The sequence below is a fragment of the Borostomias antarcticus genome, assembly GCF_949987555.1.
Source record: "Borostomias antarcticus genome assembly, chromosome: 19".
NCBI lineage: Eukaryota > Metazoa > Chordata > Actinopteri > Stomiiformes > Stomiidae > Borostomias > Borostomias antarcticus.
The window spans coordinates 15296056-15304632 of record NC_140252.1 but is presented as its reverse complement, the minus strand read 5'-3'; positions in this window follow the sequence as shown (position 1 = coordinate 15304632).

Genomic DNA, 8577 nt, shown 5'->3' with positions numbered 1-8577 from the left:
CTCAGGTTGCCTTCGTCCCACACACCCTGGCAGCACAAACACATGCTCTGATGAATCACCAGCAGCTCCCGCTCGGCCAGATGAGATCCACATGCACACCTCTGGACGTTCGGAGCATACAGATGTGCCTTCCACCTTCCCAGCATCCTCCTCGACCTGCACAGCATTCCTCGACGCTGTGCTCACTCTTTCTCTCTGTCTCTCTCAATCTGTTCACCATTATCCTAATTCGGCGGATAGTGAGAGCCCACCTGCTGTGCCATATCCCCGTCTCTCCATGAAACTAGAGATGCTGTTGACTTCTAGCCACATATTTATGCTAAACCTAGCCCACCCATGTCCATGAGGAATGCAAAAACAATTCTTATTTTACTTATATTGTAAAACATCCAGTAAATATCAATCCAGGCAATTTCACACAATATGTTTGGAACGCTATCGACAGGGAATTATCATATTCTCTAACAATAATAAGGAGTTCTAAGAAAGATATGCAACAATAGTGCGTCATTTATTTTCTTCACCCACACAACACTGTAAACTGGAAGCACCCGGAACCACATAAACTTGCGTGGACAGTAAGCACACACACAGCCAATATCGCTCCGTTCACTGGGTGAGGTGAGTCATTATTTGGGGTATTATTTACTCTAGCAGTTAGTCATTGATCTCTCCTGATTCGATGTACAGTATTAACATGAGCGTGAATCGTGCGTTTGTGTTTACCAGGATATTAATAACCTAATCATGAACAGTGGGAGCGCAGTTACATCCTCTGCGAGGAGAAGGAGGAGGAGAGGAGAGGTTCCTAATGGGGGAGGCTATCAGGCTATTAATGGACCGAGTCTTAATCAGCAGACCGGCAGCTTCCCCTTCACCCACAAGCCAGAGCTCTGTCCCCAAGCCTCATCCCAAGTGCACTAAAAAACTGTTTGCTTTCCTCTCTCTGGGAACTGAGGCCCTATGGGAGGCCTGGGGTTGGAATGCGAGAGGGCATGAAATCCAGAAACATCTGATGCTATCAACAAGGTCTTGGAGAGCCAGGGAGCTCGTCGTGACGTGAGCCAGATATATATTTACAAGGCTTCCATCCTCTTCAGGACAGCCTATCTTTAGCTGTGACCTGCAGCTCTATAGCTCGCTCTGTCAGTCAGTCGTTCGGTCGGTCGGTCCATAAATGAATTTGCGCTTGTTGTCAACTGTATCAGTGGGACACCCCTGAGGCATCCTTCATGTCCAGTGGCTAGCAGACATTCAGACTGCAGGCTAGCTGGGGGTGCCAGGCTAGCAGACACAGATAAGCTCCAGGCTGCAGGCCAGCTAGGTGCCAGGCTAGCAGACGCAGCTAGCAGACGTGGCTAACCTCCAGATTGCACTGCAGACTAGCCGGGAGCTGTTTCCTAACATTCGGTCCAGTCCCACCCGCTGTAGAAAGGTCACATTGTGGTTGAAATAAAGCAGCTGACTGATATCAAAACCAGACACACTCCTGCTTGATATGGACACACTCCTGGCCTCAAACTCAAAGAACTGCTGTCATTTAGGCTCTCCAGCCCCTGAAAGTCTTCCCTGGCGCCCGAGCTGATGTGCTAAGGTCAGTCAGACATTTGACTGTGAGTGTCTGCAATCATGTCCCCGATTAACACAGCACATTGGAGCCAGAGGTGCACATCATATGACAGGAATCCTGTGTGTGTGTGTGTGTGTGTGTGTGTGTGTGTATGTGTGTGTGTGTGTGTGTGTGTGTGTGTGTGTGTGTGTGTGCATTTGTGCGTGCGTGTGTTTGTGTCTATGTGTGTGGGTGTGTGTGAGAGGATTTGTTGATTGGGATGGTCCAGTGATACAGCTGGTTTAACAGACACATGTAGCTGCATGTGGGAACTATTACATCTATAGCCATAACAACTGTTGCATACCCGTTCTATTATTTGGTACAACAACTAATAATGATGAGACATGAGACCAGGGAGAATTGCACGTTGGCTTCACTTCAGTCATCCACTCAGAACTGCATTACAATAACGGTAATTAACGGGATTATCTAATAGATAATGATGGGTTACTAGAGAACAGACTGGGGACTTCTAATAGTAGTTTGATTAACTAATGATTAAGTAATGATGAGGTAATGAAGGACTACCTAGTAACTCTATGATGTCTGACTTTACAATAAGGTACACAAAATAGTAACTAATGATTAAGTAAAAGAGAGAGAGAGAGAGAGAGAGAGAGAGAGGAGGGAAAATATTTTTTAAATCCTACATTCCAACACTTACTGAAAGCAAACAGGAAGAGAGAGGGAGGAGGAGAAGAAAGAAAAGGAGCAGAATGAACAAGAGGAGAGAGAGTGAGAGAGAGAGAGAGAGAGAGAGAGAGAGAGTGAGAGAGAGAGAGAGTGAAAGAGAGAGAGAGAGAGAGAGAAAGAGGAGTGAAACGAGAAAAAGATCGAAGGGAGATAAACTTTTTAGGGTTAAGGCCAGATAAATTATTAGGGTTAGGGTTAGATCAATTCTATAGGGCCAGGGCTAGATAAACTATAGGGTCAGGGTTAGATCAATTCTCTCTGCTCTCCCTTTCTGTTTTCACCCTGACATAACACAACACACTAGTGGTCTTCCACAAATGGCAATAAACGTATTACTTACTTACTTACTTACTTACTTACTTACTTACTTACTTAGGCTACTGTAGGTTGAACCTTGCATTTTCTATTTGTTGCAGCAAAGGTACTGTAAGCTTTTGGCCAGTCTTTGGCAAGCTGATTGATCCCTCTATTGATCCCTGGGGGGAAATTACAGTGTTATAGCAGCAGTAGCCTATACAAAAAGCACAATTAATAAATAGGCATTTAAATACAATTTTAAGGTACAGGTGCATCTCAGAAAAATTGAATATTGTGAAAAAGCCCATTATTTAATTAATAATTTAATTTAATTGAAACAGTGAAACTTTCATGTATTGTAGATCCATTACACAAAGTGGAATATTTCAAGCCTTTTTTGTTTTAATCTTTATGATTGTACAGTAAGTTCAGTATGATCATTTATACACTCAATACTTGGTGGGGGCTCCTTTTGCACAAATTACTGCATCAACATGGAATGTAGCATGGAGGCAATCAGTCTTGAAATATTTCACTACATGTGTAATTAATCTATAATATATGAAAGTTTCACTTTTTGAATTAAATTATGGAAAATAATGAGCTTTCCACAATATTCTAATTTTCTGAGATGCACCTGCACTGTAGATGCAAAATAGAATCCAAATATACATGGATGTTTGTTACACAAATAGAGTGTAACAACTTAAACATGCCCCATAAGTCTCAATCATGGACCATGGGAATCCCCACTTCCATTTTATGAGACCACTTACCATCTATGACAGCATAATTTTACAATGTACAATGATTTAACAGCACCTATAAACTAAAAGAAACATGAGTGCAGCTGGAAATGCAGTGTCATTTTCAAGCACTCTGGTTATTACTCACAATCTTTAAAAGCACACCTCGTTAACTACCGTTTACAGAGAAAAACGCTCTGTAAGAATTTTCCAGTGGTCTATAAAAAAAAAATCTGATCGGCAGTTGTTCTTCAAAGTAGTCATAACCATCCCTTGAGCTGTCTTTAGCCATGGCCAGGCTCTACCCAACAACACTTCCTGTTTGATGGCATGTCAAAACACAAGTCTCTCATGACTAGTTCTGGCAGGGAGACACCCATGCCATGTGGTCAGTGACTCACACCCACCACAAGTAGCATTCTCCACAGAGAACGACTAGTGTGTGAGAGTAGGCGAGCTTCCAAGGACAGATAAATACCGAATATTGAGACATAATGAAACTCAGGACATGCAGAGACAGGTTCTGATACTAACAGGTTCTAGTACTAGAGAGAGAGGGTTGGGGAGTAGGCTACACTGTCACATTAGGCCAAAATAGAACATAATGTTTCACCTACTCGTACCCGAGGTACGTATTTAACACTTTTTTGTATGCTGTGTTAGTATGAAAACTATCAACACTGATTATAAATTCAACATTAGTCACCCCATTAGCATTCTATTATCTCTGTTCTGTACCTCTTATATAACATGTAGGCTATTACACAATATCACTACGTCACCAGAAATGTGTCGCCTCATTGCTGTTAAGCCGCAGTCTGAAAAATCAAGGAGAACGGAGTGATATCTCAGAACATTCCTTAAACTACTGATATCAATCATTCCCCGGAACAAAGGCCAGGTTTATTTTCCATGTGACGCTAGCAGGGTCCCCAGATGTCCCCCCCCCCCCCCATGTGGGCTGATAGAACAGTGCTCGCTGGGGAGAAACAGACCCAGGGACAAATGACCATGACTAAAGAGTTGTCCCCGGTAACATGGGTCAGATAAACCCGTCCTACGACTGCAGTGGAATGTCCAGCAGCCTCGTACCCATGATGCAAGCGGCTGACTCTGTGGGATGTTTAATGGTTTTCACTGGAGCGCAGAGATGTAGTTGTTCTTAGAAACATCTCATGGGTCAGTGGCCAGATAGCTGTGAGTCGTCTACAAGCGTTGACCCATTGGAGATCGAGCCACACAGAGCTCGCCCCCCTCCTGAGGTCTGCTAGTGATCACTGCAATGTCGGGTTTTTGTAAATTAGGCAACACTTATTTTCCTTTTAAACGAAAGAGGAACTCTTTATCTCCGCAAAAGTGATGTGAGGGAGTGAGGGAGTGGGTGGTTTTGTGGTGAAAGCCAATATTGGTGTAAGAACTTCGGTGAAGTTTCCAAGAAACTAGTTCACTTATAGGTCATCTGCATGCAGCGTTATGCTGAGAACGCTGGCTCATCAACCCCCCCCCCCACACACACACACACATACACAAACACACACACACACACATACACACAAACACACACACACACACACACACACAAACACACACACACACATACACACACACGCACACACACACACAGATAAAAGGTTCCTTTATATAACTAGTGGTATGATTAAGTCCTAGCGTTGACATGATGTCGTAATTAAGAGGAGTACCCAGATGTTTGCTTATTGAAAACAGAGCAGCACCTTGCTGCCACACACGGTTCGATTAATGATTCTGTCCACAGGGAAGAAGTGCTTCCGACTTTTGGAACCTGTCTATTGAACGACCACCTGTTTGACATACAGTAAGCCAGGCCAGACGAGACCTCCATCGGTCCTGATTCTGTCTCTCATCATTGTTTGAGAGAGGGGGCGCTCTGTTTGGAGGATGGGGTGTACGTGCCAGGGAACATGGTTAGGTTATGTAAATACCTCTCATGTTGTGGTTATCTCGGGAGCTGAAATAACATTGAGCCGTGTCCAAAGGATTTGGATTTCATGCTCTCGTATTTCCCATGGGGCTACTGTAGATCCCCCCCCCCACCATCCACTAAGCTCAGAGCTACTGAATGCCTCTCCCACACTATCACTAATACCTGGACACACCTGCACAAAAAACTGATAAACTGATAAAAATGATAATCATTTAGGTCATGTTTGACAACAGGGCGTTTGACTGAGCAGAGTCCTGGCCAGTAGCATTAGGATGTGAATTTATATGGAAAAGACAGCTCAGGTAACTAGTCATTGGTATGTTTGAAGGACTTGTTACTTCATCTTCCTTTTCCATATAAATAAATTGGAACCTCGTAAAATCATAGAAAAAAAATCCTAAACCATGAAAGGAGTATGAATGTCTTGTCTATTTTACAACTAAATCTAATCTCCTTTGACAGAACTAAGCAGTGACTGAGATACAGATAGAAAACAGATGGTCACGTTTTCTGTCATAGTGCAGAAACTAATATTAGTATCTTAAATAACAAATCATGTCTAATAAAATCTTCCCTTGAGCAATACGAAAGATAGTGATGCACTGGAGACCGCCGTCCCAGGATTCCTGGGACCTTCACTCCGGCAGCTAGTTAAGGCGTCTCTGAGGAGTTTGACAGGGTTATCTACAGTACAGCAGTTTTCATGGGAGTTCAGACAGTGAGGTCTTATTTGAACCGACGGTGTTAAAACCGTCTCTATTGCCCGGGGCCTGAAGCAGGGCAAGGAGAAGAAGTGTGTGTGTGTGTGGGTGTGTGTGGGTGCGCGTGTGTGTGATGTGCAAATGTAGTATGTTTTTAGTTGAGCATTTTAATATGTGTATATTTGCTCTATGAATGTGTGTTTGTCTTCAAGGGTTTGTGTTCCTTGAGTGAACAAGTCTATTTGTGTGTGTGTGTGTGTGTGTGCGTGCGTGCCGGTGTGAGTTTGTGTGTGTGTGTGCGTGCCTCTGTGTGTGTGTGTGTGTGTGCGTGTGTGTGTGTGTGCGTGTCTGTGTGTGTGCTTGCCTCTGCATGCGTGTGTGTTATAGGCCTCCTCTATTTGTCAGCATCTCACACCTTAAATGTTTCCTGCTATTCTCTCCACAGGTCCAGTGGTGTCTGGTCCATCCCTGCCACCGGCTGCCCAATAAACACACACGTCACATCCTCAGTGGTTCCTTCCTCCATGCCAATAAGACCTGGAATGTCAGACATAATCCCATTACTCACGACAGCATTAATGAGCTGAGATGAATTCAATTAAGCAAGAATAACACTCTTGCCTCTGGTCTGCTGTGGCTGGACATCACATAGAAACTACAGAAATCGTCTGGCTAACGGGATTGTTTGTACCAGTTTATTTTGACACTTTACAAAAAACACACATTTTACACTTTGTCAACATACGATGAATCCGTAAGCCTTTTGAAACACAAAAGTCCCGGCAGCAAGCAACAAGACATGACGAGACAAGAGCACGAAACTGTTTAGCTTAGGGTTTCTAAGCTGCCTGCTTGAATTGACTGAATGCAATAGTTAGCTACGAGGCCAGGAGTATGCTACACTTGTTTAACATTGAGCAACGTCACACTCATTCCTCCTGATACAAATCGTACAAGTCGGTCAACCCCAGGTGTTAGCAGCAGAACAAGGAAGAGGCCTCAACCAGCACAGGTCACACGGACATGGTGCTGTTGCCACAGGCACTCTGCCCTTGTGAGAGATGAAGGGGAGAGAGGTGGAGAGGAGAGAGACGGGTGTGTGCCTGGATTGATTTTAGCGTTTTAGTATCGCCTGTCACTGGCGATAACTCAAACGTAATTTCCTGCCATTATCAGGTGAGGCACAGGAGGCTCTCTGTGCCAAGTCTCCCTGGAACAGAGAAGAAGCCGAACAACAAGAGAAAGAAGCACTCTTTCAACAGCTGTCATATGTAGTTTAATGTTTAAAACAGGTGAATGACTCAATTGTTGTTCTACTTTGACATCTACACTATATACAGTACTGCATGGTTGAGGTACTTGCTGGTCTGACAGAGCTCTGAGAGTAACTGGGAGAGCTTCTCTACAGAACACAGGAAAACATCAGTTTCCCATTTGAAATGTTGACCCTAAAATATATGTACAAATTATTTCCATGTCAAGTAAAATGCCTAAGTCTCTCACATGGTTAAAGCATTTCAGTAATGTCTTCTTTTTACTGTTAATGTCTTTAGACCATTACTTCCGGTCTACTGTGAATAGACAGTATACAGAGCCGTGACATCGGACACTGTTTACATAACCTATGACCCCTAGAAAGGCTGTTCTCTTGTACTCCCATCTTTCTTTGCAGGAGGCAGTATAAAGCTGAACACTTCCTGCGATGACTAGGTTGGGACCTTGTCCAAATATAGCCTGTCCCCGGCATCTGCCATGTCACAGAGCCAACTTTCCCCCAACCAGGTCCAACACAACCCCTCCCGACCCTTACCCCCGACCCTTATGTGAACTAATCATGATTCATTAATCATGCAATCATTAGGATAAATCACATTTGGAAGGAAATTGTGTAGGACCTTTCCCTGATTAGCAAACCACAATGCAATAAATGATTTCATAATTGTTTTGTTGCTGATTGGTGATCAATCTTAGAGTATCTACATTAGATTGTTGGGATATGATACCCAGACGGCCTCCACAGAGAGACTGTGATGGCGGAAGGATTGGATATTCAGAGCCATCATCTTGTTTTCATTCATGGAGGGAGTTAGCGGAAGATTCGTTTCTGAGAAGCTAACTTAGTTTGAGACACATCTGGATGTCATCTACCGTGCGAGTCTGGAGGGGGCCAACAACAAGTTTGACACGAGTTGATGGAGAGGGCACATACTTAAACGGTCTTTAACATGCATACGGTACCCACGAACACGCATAGACACACACAATACATACGCAAGCCTGTTTCATAGCTCAGTGCAATCAGGTTCTTTCTCAGTGCATTATAACACGGGTACAACATTAACAAATACTATACATTATACAAATACTATAATAATGACAGGTAGTATACTTGTTACACATCATATTATTTCAGTGCAGCAGCATGTACACACACACACACACACACACACACATACACACACACACACACACACATTAGAACATTCAAAACTCCTCCAGAGGAATGGCAGATTTACAAGTTCAACCATAATATTTAAGAGCACCTTCGTCACATTGAGTAATGAT